Source organism: Neovison vison, chromosome 6 (genome assembly GCF_020171115.1).
Source record: "Neovison vison isolate M4711 chromosome 6, ASM_NN_V1, whole genome shotgun sequence".
NCBI lineage: Eukaryota > Metazoa > Chordata > Mammalia > Carnivora > Mustelidae > Neogale > Neogale vison.
Window position 1 is genome coordinate 61,008,979 of NC_058096.1, and position 12,845 is coordinate 61,021,823.

The following is a 12,845-nucleotide window of genomic DNA, read 5'->3' on the forward strand; positions in this document are numbered from 1 at the left end:
TCAACCTTCTGGCTCACCCCCTCATTTGCTTATCCTGATACCACTGGGCTTTTCCCAACTACACAGATGATACAGAGCCACTGACTGTCCTTAGAAGCAATCATTTCCCATCTCACCCTCTCCGATAGTTCTGTAGGACTCCTTTTTCTGGTGCTGAGAAACACACAAACACAGCCCCAGTCCGTCTAGACGTGCACAGGTGCTGTTATGCTGACACCGTTTTTGCAGCTCATAGTTTATTAAGGAGGAAAAAGCAAGGCCTGTAGTAATTAATTGGAAATACCTTCTTCGGTTGTACAAAAAGAATTACATAAACAGGGCACATCTGAGGGCAAGTCTGTCCAAGCCTCTGTGGCGACGCATTATTCCCTGGAGCCTTTAGAGGGCAGCAGCACACAGGCTACTCCGGGCGGCAAGGCAGAGAGGCAAACTCCCGACCAGACCAGAACCTTCCTCCCGGTCACCATGCCAAAGGTTGGTTTGCCAAGCTCTGGCCGCTCAGCCTCTTTTTTTTCTTTTCAGTTCTCATTCTCTCTCTCCCTCTCTCTGTCTCTCTCACCTCCCTCTCTCCCTCCCTCCCTCAATGTTAAAATTATACACTCAGATGAAGTCGCCCCTCAACCGGAAAATGAAAGCTCCAATGAAAAAGTTAGACAAGCCAACAACAACAAAGAAAGAAACCGGGAGAAAGGGGAAAGGGGGCTGGTGAGGGGGAAGGATTTAAGAACAAGAAAAGGGCAGATGTTTCGTAAATATATGCAAAGCAAAACTGGGTGTACCCTGAACACTTCCACAGAGAAACAGACCAATCATTGTGCACTTCCTCCCGCCACACTGATGGAGCCCTGCATTCAAAAAAAAAAAAAAGTGTGGCTCCAGGCACCTGCCTTTCAACGGTCAGTTCTGACATTCTCCCTGAATATCTCCCAACTGTCCGAAGAGAACAAAATCATTCTCATCTCCCCACTGCAAACATCTCTCTTAAGAGAGAAAAAGGGCTGCTTCAAGAACTGGAAAGGCGTTTTAAGGTGACTGGTGGCTGGTTTTTAACTCTCATTGTGCTGGTCCTGGCAACAAGTTTTGGGCTGAAACATAGCAGTGACTGAGGTTGTGGATGATGTTGGCTCCTTCCTTCCTAGACATATTGCATGTGGAAAGAAATATGCATTGAAACATATTGATGAGATGGTAAGTATTAGGCATGTTAAATGCGTGGAAATTAACCAGATCGGTGGCATTTGATGTATATATTTCACACTTCTTTGCACATATTGCACACATACATGATGGCAGTGCTTTCTGCAACATATGGAAAATAAATATTTTATCTGTGTGAGCTCTTATCAGGCTCCTGGGGCTGTTGGGAGGAGAGTGCTCTCTTCTATCTCCCTCTCCCAATTTTCTCTCTTCACTGCCCCCCACCCCCGCCTCTCCTGCACATTAACATGCCTTCCACTTCTCAGCCTGTTGGATAGGAAAGAATTAGTCAGAACCTCCTTTTGATAAATAATTACTCAGTCATTGAATCATGACAATCTAGATCCACGATGCCCTCCCCTCCAATTTTTTTTTTTTTTTTGAATGGTAACCACTTCTTTATTCTCTTTCCCAACAAAATATTGAAAAGGCTCAGGAGTGTGTTTTGGTGGGGAGGGCAGAGAGCAGAGGTGTAAAAACCCTCTACCCCCAATAGAACCCAACTCTACCATCAAGTAGCTGTGTGCCCTAGGCAGATGACTGTGCTTCTCTGGGCCTTAGTGGAAATAATAGGATAATAATACCTACCTCCTTGGGCTTGTAGGTATTATTGGGTTGGTAGGTATATAATTGAGATAATTCATGTCAACCGACTGGCAGAGCCATGGTGCAGGGTCAGTGCTCAATGATGGTAGTAACTCTGAGAGAGCATCAGTTCCACAGTTTTTGTCAGCTCTAAGGAGCCACTTCCCCGACCTTAGTGATCTTTTTAAATGTCTAGACTTCAGCAGGGGGAAATGGACTGTCATTGTAGCCACAGGCAGAAAGAGTGTAAGGATAAGCAATCTCTTCTTCGACACTCTGATCTTACCGTATCACCCTCCTGACACAGTCTTTCTATTCACGTGTTTGTCATTGCTGTTGCTACCCCAAGAACCCCTCTCGAACTTGAGGGTCAAGCAATATACATTTGAGCCACAGAAGCTCACCAAACCTGGGACTACGGTCTGTGTGTCAAAGCCGACCTTTGGCACTCTCGCGTATCACGTTCTCCTCACAATTTATCCTTTTACTATTTGGTCTAATGTTCTCAGATCAATTTAAGATGTTTTTGTAATTAAAACATTTTATTCTCTCAGATTTTTTAACCTTCTCAGCAAGGCCAATTTATGTGTTTCGGTGTTTTTCTCCCTTGCTGTATCCGTCAGGATCCTGGCAAGAAACAGCTGGCACGCTCCAAGGTTTTAGCTGGAGAGAGTTTAATGTAAGGACTGTATAGTGAGGTACAGAGGAGGTGGCCGGGTGCCCAAGGGAGACTGAAGCACCGGGGCAAGCAGTGGTGGAAAGCTGTGAAAGTCAGCTTCCAACTGTTACCTCCAAGGGGTAAGGAAGGAGTGGTGTTCTCTGAGTTCAGTCAGAATTACAGTTAGAAAGGGGGCTGGACAAATCAACAGCCGGCCCTCACTCTCCTCCTACTCACACATCCTTTGTTGATGTTCTTCTAGGCCACATTCAAAGGGGAGCCAGAGTGGGAGAGAGCCTAGGAGTGCAGACCAGAGAGGCTGGCCTCCTGGGCCACATATCAGGGCAGAGAAGGGCTTCAGGGTTTTGTGTTTGTATAGAGGGGAGACGAATCAGTGGACCTCTTTTTTCCCTTCTCCATTTCCTTCACCCTCCCCTCTCAATTTTACTTTCTGGAAAGCAAGACACGGCAAAATGAAGTGAAGTCAGTTCTCTTGGCATCTATGTACCTATTTTGTCTATTTGCCATTTATGGGGGAAGAAAGCTGAACGTGGGCTCTGTGAGAGCAGGGATTTTTGTGTGTTTTGTTAGCGGCCACATCCCTAGTCCCCAGAACAGTGTCTGACACAGAGGAATATGCCCAGTGAATTTCAGTTGTTCAAGTAAATATATTCACTTCTGCTATGCCAGACATTATATGCATATTATTCTCATTTAAGTATTACAACTATCCAGATTAAGTTGGCAGGGCTGCTGAGCATCATTGTGTAAGTGATGTGGGAGCCGGTAGGTTTTTAAATCTAACACTTGTCCCCTCCCCTCCCATCCCTAAGCCTTGAGACCTGGTCCAGGGCACTGCTAATGCACAGGAAGGAAACATTTGTGTAATTCGTCCACATTTTTTTAGTTTATTCACCATACTGGTTTTGTACTTAGCAAGTGTGGAAACTTTACTGTTATTTCTTCTTTATATAGGAGAGGGCTGAGTTTCTGAAAAGCAGAGCCTGCAACCTTCAGAGCCCTGTCTGTCCTTGGTAGGACCTATAGAGCCTGAAAGCAGGCCCTGGGGTTGGGCACAGGTTAAAAGCTTCCTAGGGCTGACACAGATGCTCACTGCTGGGCCTCTCCATGATTTTCCGGAAAACTGTAGTTCCTGATTCCTGGGTCTGGATTTGAGTTCTCTGCAGGAAGGTAGGGGCAGTAAAGACTCTTCCCTCTTCCAGAGGCTACAGACCCTGGGAACCCTGGCTGTACCCTAGCTCAGCCGTGCTACTTGCCCCCAGCCTAGTTTCACATAATGCAGAGAAACCCAGAAAACCATCCAGACATGGGAATGTCTAAGGCACTCCATGCACTTCAACTTGAGGATGAATGATGGTGTCCACACAAGCAAGTTCCTCGCCTGGGTATGGAGAAACTATTTTTGATCTTCCATCGTGTCTTTAGTCCCCAGTCCCTTGAAAGCAGTAGTACCGCAGATTACTCTGGTGGGCCCCATCTCCCCACTGCCACTGATTACAATCCAGGTGACTAAAAGCGTTAAAGGGGAACAGCAATGCAAAACAAAACAAAAACTCCGGCTTTGTCCCTTTGGGTATGACTTATGCCCAAATAGCTAACGACACAGAAAATACGAATGTGAAAATCCTACCCAAAATCCTAACAGGGATGGTTCTCTCCCAGGGTTAGTGTTTTCCAGCAACAGAGAGGTCTATAAAAACCACCCCATGACCCACCTCCTACCGTATATAGGAAAACTTGAGAATACAACTAGAACGAGGTTTTGTCTTAAAATGTATAATGAAGTTATTTTGCATGCATAGCCTCTAAATAATTTAACTTTCTGGTTTTTGCCTAAAAGAAAAAAAAGCATCTCTTCATTTGTTACTTTTAGCAATGGTTAATGAATATATGATATCCATCTTTCGTAAGTACTGTCGTGTAGACATTATGGTTCCTATTCCAACCTATTTATGCACCTTGCCTTGTAAGGGCTGTACTTCTCTGACATAAATGCCCGGCACAGACGGAACTCCATCACACGCACAGAGCCGTGCATCCAGAGGGCAGGGCGGAGAGCTGGAAGCAATGGGTGAGAGATGCGGCCCAGAGTCCCCAAGGAAGCTTGGCCCCCCTAAAGTAGCAAGAAGGCAACAGCATTGGCTCAGAGATGCAACTCAGACAACAGGCAGATGCCAAGGAGGAAAGCTTGGCCCCTGGACCTGGGCAGGGTGGCATGAAATGACAAGTTGCGGTGAGATTCAATAGAGTGGCACAGAAGGTGACAAGGGGCCGAGAGTGGGGTGGGAGCTGCCACCACTTCCAGCGAGGGTGCAGACGATGAAGCAGAATAGCGCCGGGCCCCGTGAGGTGGGCCCGGATCTGGCCCACGTCTGGCGAGGAGGGCACGTTGCTGCTCAGGGCGGAGCTGCCGGCTGGCAGCTGAGGACCACTGCGGGCACCTCAGCACTGAGCCTCGTGACCTCGCTGTGGTCAAGACACGAGGCCATCTAGAATTGCATCTGCATTTACAATTGTGTGAAGTGTTTTTTTGTTTTGTTTTGTTTTTAATTAAACTAAGTGAGTTAAGAAGCCTTTCATGGGAGGCATAATGTACTCACAGTAGTTTCCAAATAAATGGTGTCACTCTTCAGGTAAATCACTCCAAGGCTTGGGCCTAGTGCAGATGTTCATTGGGGCAGGGAACAGAGAGCGGCTGCATCTAGAGCAGACAAGGAAGAAAGATAAGGCCGTTAAATGACAGGTGATGATGGTCAGTCATGCTGATGGAGACAGAACCGTGGGACCTGGGGGAAGAGTCCGGTCCTGCCCTTTGCACCAGACAGCAGCCCGCCAGGGGAGGCTGAGGCAGAAGAGAGGATGTCACCCAGGCTCCCTTCTCAGCATGCCCATTTGACGGTGGGGTGGTCTGAGACCTTCTACAGCACCCTGTCTGTGTGGACGACGGAGTGGATTTTGTGGTGGGAAGATGGAAGCTGAGGTGGAGGGTGGGGGTAGGGGGCACTGTCCCTCAAACTTATCACAGCCAATGCTTCTGCTGGTGTTCTCCACTCCGCTGGCGCTTCTCCTGTTCTTCTGCCCAGTTCTTACCTGCTCTGAATGCACCAGGGACCTGGCCACGTTCTGAGCTCCTGTTGCACCTCAGCCCCTCACTATAAATCCTCCACTGTCTCCCCTGACCTCTAACACATGGCGCTCAGCCTTAGGGACTGCAGGACTGACCTCTGTCTGTCTCCAGCCTCGCACCCAGAGGTCCTTACCCAGACCTTGCCCTTTGTCCACACCGAGCCCTCATACCGATGACCACATTAGTCCTGAAACTGTCCTCCCTTCTCCCAGGAACCCCGCATCATCCTGACTTTCCTTCCACCAGTCGGCTCTCTCCTCTGCCTCCTTTACTGGCTCATCTTCAATTCTCCCGTTCCATAAACGTAGATATTCCTGAAGACTCTCTTCTCAATCTTTGCCTACACCCACCCTGCATGACCTCAACAATTACTTCTCCATAGAGAACACCCACGTGGCTACGTTTAGTTCCTGCTTATCTGCAGAGCTCCACATCCACATCTTAATAACCTCTGGTTATCGGTTCATTCACTTATTTGCTCACTCATTCATTCATTGATTCATTCATTCAGTGTTTGCATAGTATCTATCAGGCACCTGGAAAAGATGAATAAGATAGGGCCTCTAACTCTGAGAAGGTCATACCTCCATGAAATACCACATAGGCACTTCTAATCAGAAACTTTAAGACAGGAATCTTTGTCTCTCCCTCAAAATATGTTCCCATTTCCTGCCATGGTCGATTTCCTGCCGTCTTCACCCAGTTACTTGGTCCTACAACTGAGGAGTCATTTTCAGTTCCTCCTTTTCTTTTGCTTCTCATATCCAATCAGCTGCTAAGAGACTGGAGGCTGTGCTTCCTTTCTCTCCCAGCACCCATTTATCCTTTAGTCACCTGTGCCAGGACTTTTGTGAGAGCCTTCCAATGAATGGCTTCAGTTCTTCCAGGTTCTTTTTTACCTTTAGCCCATCCTTCACACCAATACCACACTAATTTTTCTTAAGTACCACTCTAAACACATCATTCCTTTGCTCTTTGCCTACTGGATGAAATTCCGATTTCTCAGTTTGGCATTCAAGGCCCCTACAATACAGACCCAGTCTAATTTTCCCTCTTTACAGCCCATCCCACACTGCAGCGAAGTCCCACTCCTTCCCATCCAAATGCCACCTCGCTTAGGAAGCCTCGCCCCAAGGGAAGTGCCCGAGCTGAGTCCTTAAGCACTTTCTGCCCTACTCCCTTTGCATGTTCTGTGGACTCTTATAACTGTTTGTGTGATGCGCCCTGCCCCCTATAAGCTCCTAGGAAGCAGAGACAAGTTTTACCGCCCTACAGTAGGCAATGCCTTGTGCAGAGATTTGCGCTTGGCTGATGTCTGCTGAACCAAAGTTAAAAGGAATCAAGATTCTTGCTTAGAGTCATGGAAACGAGACTGAATTGGAAAGACCTGAAAGCTCATCGCCTCTCTTTTTTCAGATGAGATTAAGGGAACTGATTCGCTCAAGGCCACAATCTTGCTCCTGGCCGAGCGGCAATACCAGGTCACAGATCTTTAAATATCTGCCCGCGCTTGCTCCGCACCAACCGGCCCAGCAGATCATCCACAGTCACCAGACCAGAGAGAGTGAGGGGCTCACGGGGTGCATAGCCAGCAAGGATAGACTGGGTTCCAAAAGATAAAGGAGTTTGCTTCACTGATTCATTTCAGTAAACCGAAATAATAATTAACTTTTTATAGATAAATAATGTCAGAAAATGAGGGGGGATTTAAAGAACAAGGGATCGAACCTTTCTAACACCATCAGCAGAAACAATATGACAATGTTGCAAACGCCACCAGGGTGACAAACTAAGGGTGAAAACCGGGATGAAGGAATCCCTCACGCTTTAAAAAAGCAGCGGGTTCAGCTCAAGTTCTTGGTAAGAACATGCCACAGTCATTCTATGGTTAAATTCCGACCTCGTGGAAACTGAAGTCATTGGTGATGCTGCTATGAGGCAACCCACAGCCATTCATCTTCACCTAGCCCTGCATGGGATTGATCCTGTAAGTTTGTTTAAATTTTCACAGAGTTTTCTTTCACTGTATCACCAATTTATTTGTGGAAATGTCCGGACGAGTGCTCCCAAGTCTCCCCTTTCTTCCCTTCTTCTTCTCTCAGGATAGAAGCACTCATTGTTTAATCTCCTTTCTAGCCGCACCCTCAAACAGAATCCTTTCCTCTTACCCAAAGATGAACCACGCCCCCCCACCCCGCCCCAGAAAACATGGGGATAATGTCAACTTTTCTAGGGAATCTCCGGAGTGTTTACTTGGCCAGAAAAGCTCAGCTCTTACATGTTAGCCTCCAGTGCTGTAAGACTTCATCTGCCTCTCCCAGGCGAGTACTTCCTTATTGTTACTCACCAGAGGAAAAGCCTGGTACTATCAGTCAGATTCTTTCTGGCCAGTGTGGGGAGCCATGCTATGCACTGAGACATCCATTCAACAGGAACACCCCAGTGGCCACATAAACAGCAAACGGGGCTCAAGAGCTCTCTCTGTATAGTTCTTACTACACCGTCCTATGGCTGGACAGGTTATCGACACCTCAGCAGACACAGCTTCCTTCTCTTTTCTCCCCCTGGCAACTCCATTAAAATGATAAAGGGTATCGCTGACCGATATGTCTAGTACCTTGCAATGAAAAATCACCTGGAAGCATACAAATCCATTGTGTAATTAGAGAAGTGTACATTTTAAATATGCCTAACATTGGGTTTAAATTGCGCATTTTATAATTAAATGGAGACATAATCTTTCTGCCCTTTAATCAAACTCCTTCCCAGCCCCACATCCCGCTGCTGTAATCTGCCTTTCCTTTTTTGGCAAACGGTCACCTCTCCCCCTCTCCTTACTTCCCCGCCCGCCTCAGCACACACCTAGGGGTCTATTAATCAGAACTACTGCCTAGTGGGTCATGTTTTATTGCTTAAAGGGTGTGTATGCTCTAAAAAAGACTCCGTGAAAATGACTTCATGAGGCTTCGTATTTATTCTATTGCAATGACTTCCATACCCAATGTACACAGTTTTTAAGTGAAGATAATTCTGAGAGGTTGCTGGGGCTACACATTCTTCCCAGAGTCTGGAAAGCCAGCTGTTCTCTCTGCCTCTTACATCATCATGTAATAAAGAATCTGCTCTTGGATCCCAGCTGGCAACACTCTTGATGGTGTCAGAGGCAGAGGAGACAGTGGGTCACTTCCAATCCAGTCTGTTTTAATGTTGACATCTCTGCAGCTCTCTCTTGGAAGCCCTCAGAGAGCAGAGCTGTTATGTAACACACCGCCACACATCACTGCAAGGAATTTTCTGTGGAGGTCTCATTTCAGTGTGGCTCTTTCCATTCTTCGGAAATCACACCAAATTTTTTAAAGCTTACGGAAAAGGTAATAGTAACCACAATACTACCATTTGTTAGATAGCTGCATTTTGTCGGGGACTCCACAGGGGAATTTTTGTATGAGAATGTAAATACATTCTCACTGAAATCTCATAGCACTGTCGTGCTGGTTCTAGAGGTATTGGCGTGCCCATTTTACAGATGAGGAAAAGTAAGACTAAGAGAGCTTAAGAATCCATAGTGAGGTCAGAATTCAAGGTCAGATCTGAGCCAGATCTCTCCGACTTTAAGTCTGGGAGGGGATTGGTTTTGTTTTTTCTTACCACACAACAACTGCTCCAACACAGCATGATACATTTCTAGTTCCCACTGTGACCTCAGCACAAGAAAGAGGCTTATGCTATTTCCATGATGATTCAGACTGTGAGCACAGACCTCAGGTGAAGGAACTCTTTCAGAATCAGTAAGTAGAGCTGCTGCCTAACTCCTTTCTATTTGAAGATGAAAACATCTTTTATCGGTCTTCTCAGGCTCTAACGAACAAATGAATCATGCAGGATTTCTGATTCAGCATGTCTGGGATGGAGTCTGTGATTCTGCATTTCTAGAAAATTCCTAGGTAATACTGATGACACTGGTCTGGGTGCCACAGGTCTTATGTCTGACACTTGCCTTCCTACTGTTTTCGAAGGAACAGTTGAAGCTGAATAACTTGGCTAACAGCTCACACGGCACGACTGGCTTCTGATTCTGGGCCAGTTTGTCAGGTCATCAGGCATTAGACAGAATTCAAGGAGTTTCTGGCATAGAGCACAATGTGAGGGGAAAAAAATTGTTGCTAGATCCCCCAGGGCTCTTGTACCCCTCACTGGAAATTAAAATGATAATGTCTCTAACATGTAAAGTTCCTATTTTTTACATTATTGTTATTTTTAACAATAATTATCTGGTAATAATTCAAATAACACCTTTCCTCTGAGAGATTCAATGAGCTTTCCTAACCTTAATTGTCTAACAGCAATTCCCAGGCGTACATAAAACTGTCTCAAAGATCACAGTAAATTTAAAATTGTTCCACTACCCTCCTTTCTTTGCCCCAAATGTAGTGATGAATTAGTGGCGAAGGTTTACTAATTGGCCAAGACCCACCGTCTCACAATCTGCGGCATCAGAAATTTTGTAAAGGCAGGGAAAATCTAAGACGTAATCAGCACAGAGGTGGGGGAAGGGCACAAAATACTGGTGAGAGGAAAAAGAGTTAAGGGGATTAAGAAGATGAAAAGGGAAAGTGAACTGACAGAACTAGCTGGATGACCTTGGATGAGTCATTTAACCTTTAGGTGACTCAGCTTTTCCATCTGTAAGAAAATACGGATTTTATGATTTTTGAGGACCCTTAAAGTTCTAATAGTCCCCTAAGAAGAAAGATGTGGGAATTAAGTGGCTCATCAACCTGTTACCATTACACCTGTAAAGAAATCTATTTGACTTTTAACTTTTTAACTAATTACCTGAAATGAATTCCCAAGTCTATATCACTAACCCCGCCTCACTGCCAAGTGGTGAGAAAACCATTTAATGAAGAAGGTACCAAAGGCATTATGGCCACATAAACTTATCATCAACCCCATCTTCAGCTTTCCAATGCTGTAAGAAATGTTTAACTTTAAAATATTTTAGCTTCTTTAAAAAAACAAACAAACACACATTTAAGTTCTTTAATTAACCACTAGTTAATACCCATGTCCAGAAGAAATACCTCTGATGGCTTAAAGACCCCTGGGATGGCCCTGCCAGTAGAAGGTCCTGCTGTTTGTCACATTAAATCTATGTTAATTTCCTCCATAGAGACCTCTTGATTCCTCTTTGACAATTCACAAACTCTGTTATTAACACTTGCATGTCCCAAGAGACTTAGAGCTATCAGGTACAGTTGATTCTTGTTTTTAAAATAAGAGATCTTTGGGATCAGGTGAAAGAGATCTATCTCAATACACTCATACATACCATCCATATACAGATGCACATGGAGACACACACATACTAATGGTAATAATTTTTCTGGCTTTAATGAATAACTGGTGATGGGAACTCCTTCTTGAAGTCACTTGACACTGGAATCTTTCCGATCAGAAAGCCTGCCACAGGTCCTGGTTATAAGGTCATTTTAAACTACATAATGAGGATTTCAACACGATTTATGGTGCAGCACGTAATTTGTGTTATATCAGAGTTATCCGTACCTTGCTTCTTGCACTGAGTATGTTTTCTGGACTACTAATTATGGTTTGTGGCTAAATGGAGAAACAGATACCAAGAAACATCAAAATGACATAATCCTGGAGGACACACCATCACTGTCTCCAAGGTGGACAATCACTCCCCTTTTCCTGTTTCTGTCACTTCCACAGGACCATTAACCAAATGCTGACTGTGTGGTAGGTATTGTGCTTAGCACTTTCCATACATTAACCTTCTTTCTTTCTTTTTAAGATTTTATTTATTTATTTGAGAGAGACAGAGATAGAGACACTGAGAGAGAGCACAAGTGAGGAGAGGGAGAAGCAGGATTCCTGCTGAGCAAGAAGCCCTGAGAGCATGACTTTAGCCCAAGGTAGAGGCATAAATGACTGAGCCAACCAGGTGCCCTGTTTAACTTTATTTCTTATAATGGCTCTTTTTAAGGGTAGGAATTCTATTCTCGTTTTATAGATGAGGAAACTGACATTTAGGAAAGTAAAACTATTTACCATAGATCATAAAGCCAGAGGCTAGCAAAGCAGGACTTTATGGGCAGGTTTCAACCACAGTGCTCTATGTTTTAATCTATAGCGAGCTTGTGCTCTCCTGACTGCATCCTCGTCCTGAGGTCCTTGCCAGAGATTCATACTAGACTCTCCAGCACAGTCCTCTGCTGTCTTCTTGAACCTGCTTTTAACTTTCTCCAAAACCTTCTACATTTGATTTATGTTTTCCATCTCTATTTCAATCGATGCTTCAATACAAAGCTCATTACCATTTTCGCCATAGATCTTTACGACCATCTTCTCTAGCTACTTTGTAGACCTCCTCTTCTTTTCAATGTACTCTTTCCACTTCACATTTGACTTCAGGTATTCTGATCCCTGCTTGAGAACTCCTCTTTCTTAGTGCCTAAGGAATCTCCTCTTTTCTCCTGGCCCATTAGTCGACTCCGGCTGCCTTCACTGGATGTCTTTGTCCAGCCTGACCTTACTCCATGATCAGCCATCCCAACACTGCTCTCAGTAACCCTTCAGATTTCCTGTTCCCTGACCTTCTGTATACAGGTTTTTTTTTTTTTTTTTTCTATTCCTCAACCATGAATCCGTATCACCACATCATTCTCTCCTACTCTCAATACAAAACCTGACACATGCATGCCATCTGGACCCTCACTCCTGCTCAGGCTTGCTTCTAAGTACAAGCCTACAGTAGTTTTTTCTTAGTATGTCCTACTTTACCAAATCTGTTCTCCATTCTCTTCTTTAGAAGAGATGATGATCTTGGCTCCTCCACTGGTAACATGGTCTAGACCATCCAGTGTGGTAAGCTTATTGGCTTTCATCTCCTTGTCCAATTATCTCAGGGTTTTCGTCATTTTGTTTGCTCAGAATGTATATATACCTCTTTCCACATTCTCTTCCTAACTTGGAGGTTATCCTCTTTACTTCTGATCTTTCACCTTCCCTTTGGTTTCGTCAATGATATCTTCTTTTCTGTAGTTGATGACATATCCATTCAAAATAGTACCAGATTAATCATCACAATATAGTGTTTTGCCCCACCTTCAACCTGGCCCTTAAAAATATTTTCAGGTGGTATATCTCAAAATGAGTTTTACAGAACACTAGAACTTCAAGATGTACCTCAAAGAAAGTTCCTTGTTTGAAGAAATATAGGAAACCCTGCAT

General features: G+C 44.8%; 1 protein-coding gene across 11 annotated transcripts in view; it reads right to left on the reverse strand.

Moving 5' to 3' along the window:
* Nucleotides 1–12,845, reverse strand: part of ZBTB20 (zinc finger and BTB domain containing 20) — a 782,602-nt gene that overhangs the window by 44,343 nt on the left and 725,414 nt on the right. For all 11 annotated transcript variants that reach the window (XR_006384974.1, XM_044251429.1, XM_044251419.1 and 8 more), the window contains one exon: nucleotides 5,062–5,162. The gene's annotated coding sequence lies outside the window, so the exon portion shown is untranslated. The remainder of the gene's footprint in view (nucleotides 1–5,061; nucleotides 5,163–12,845) is intronic.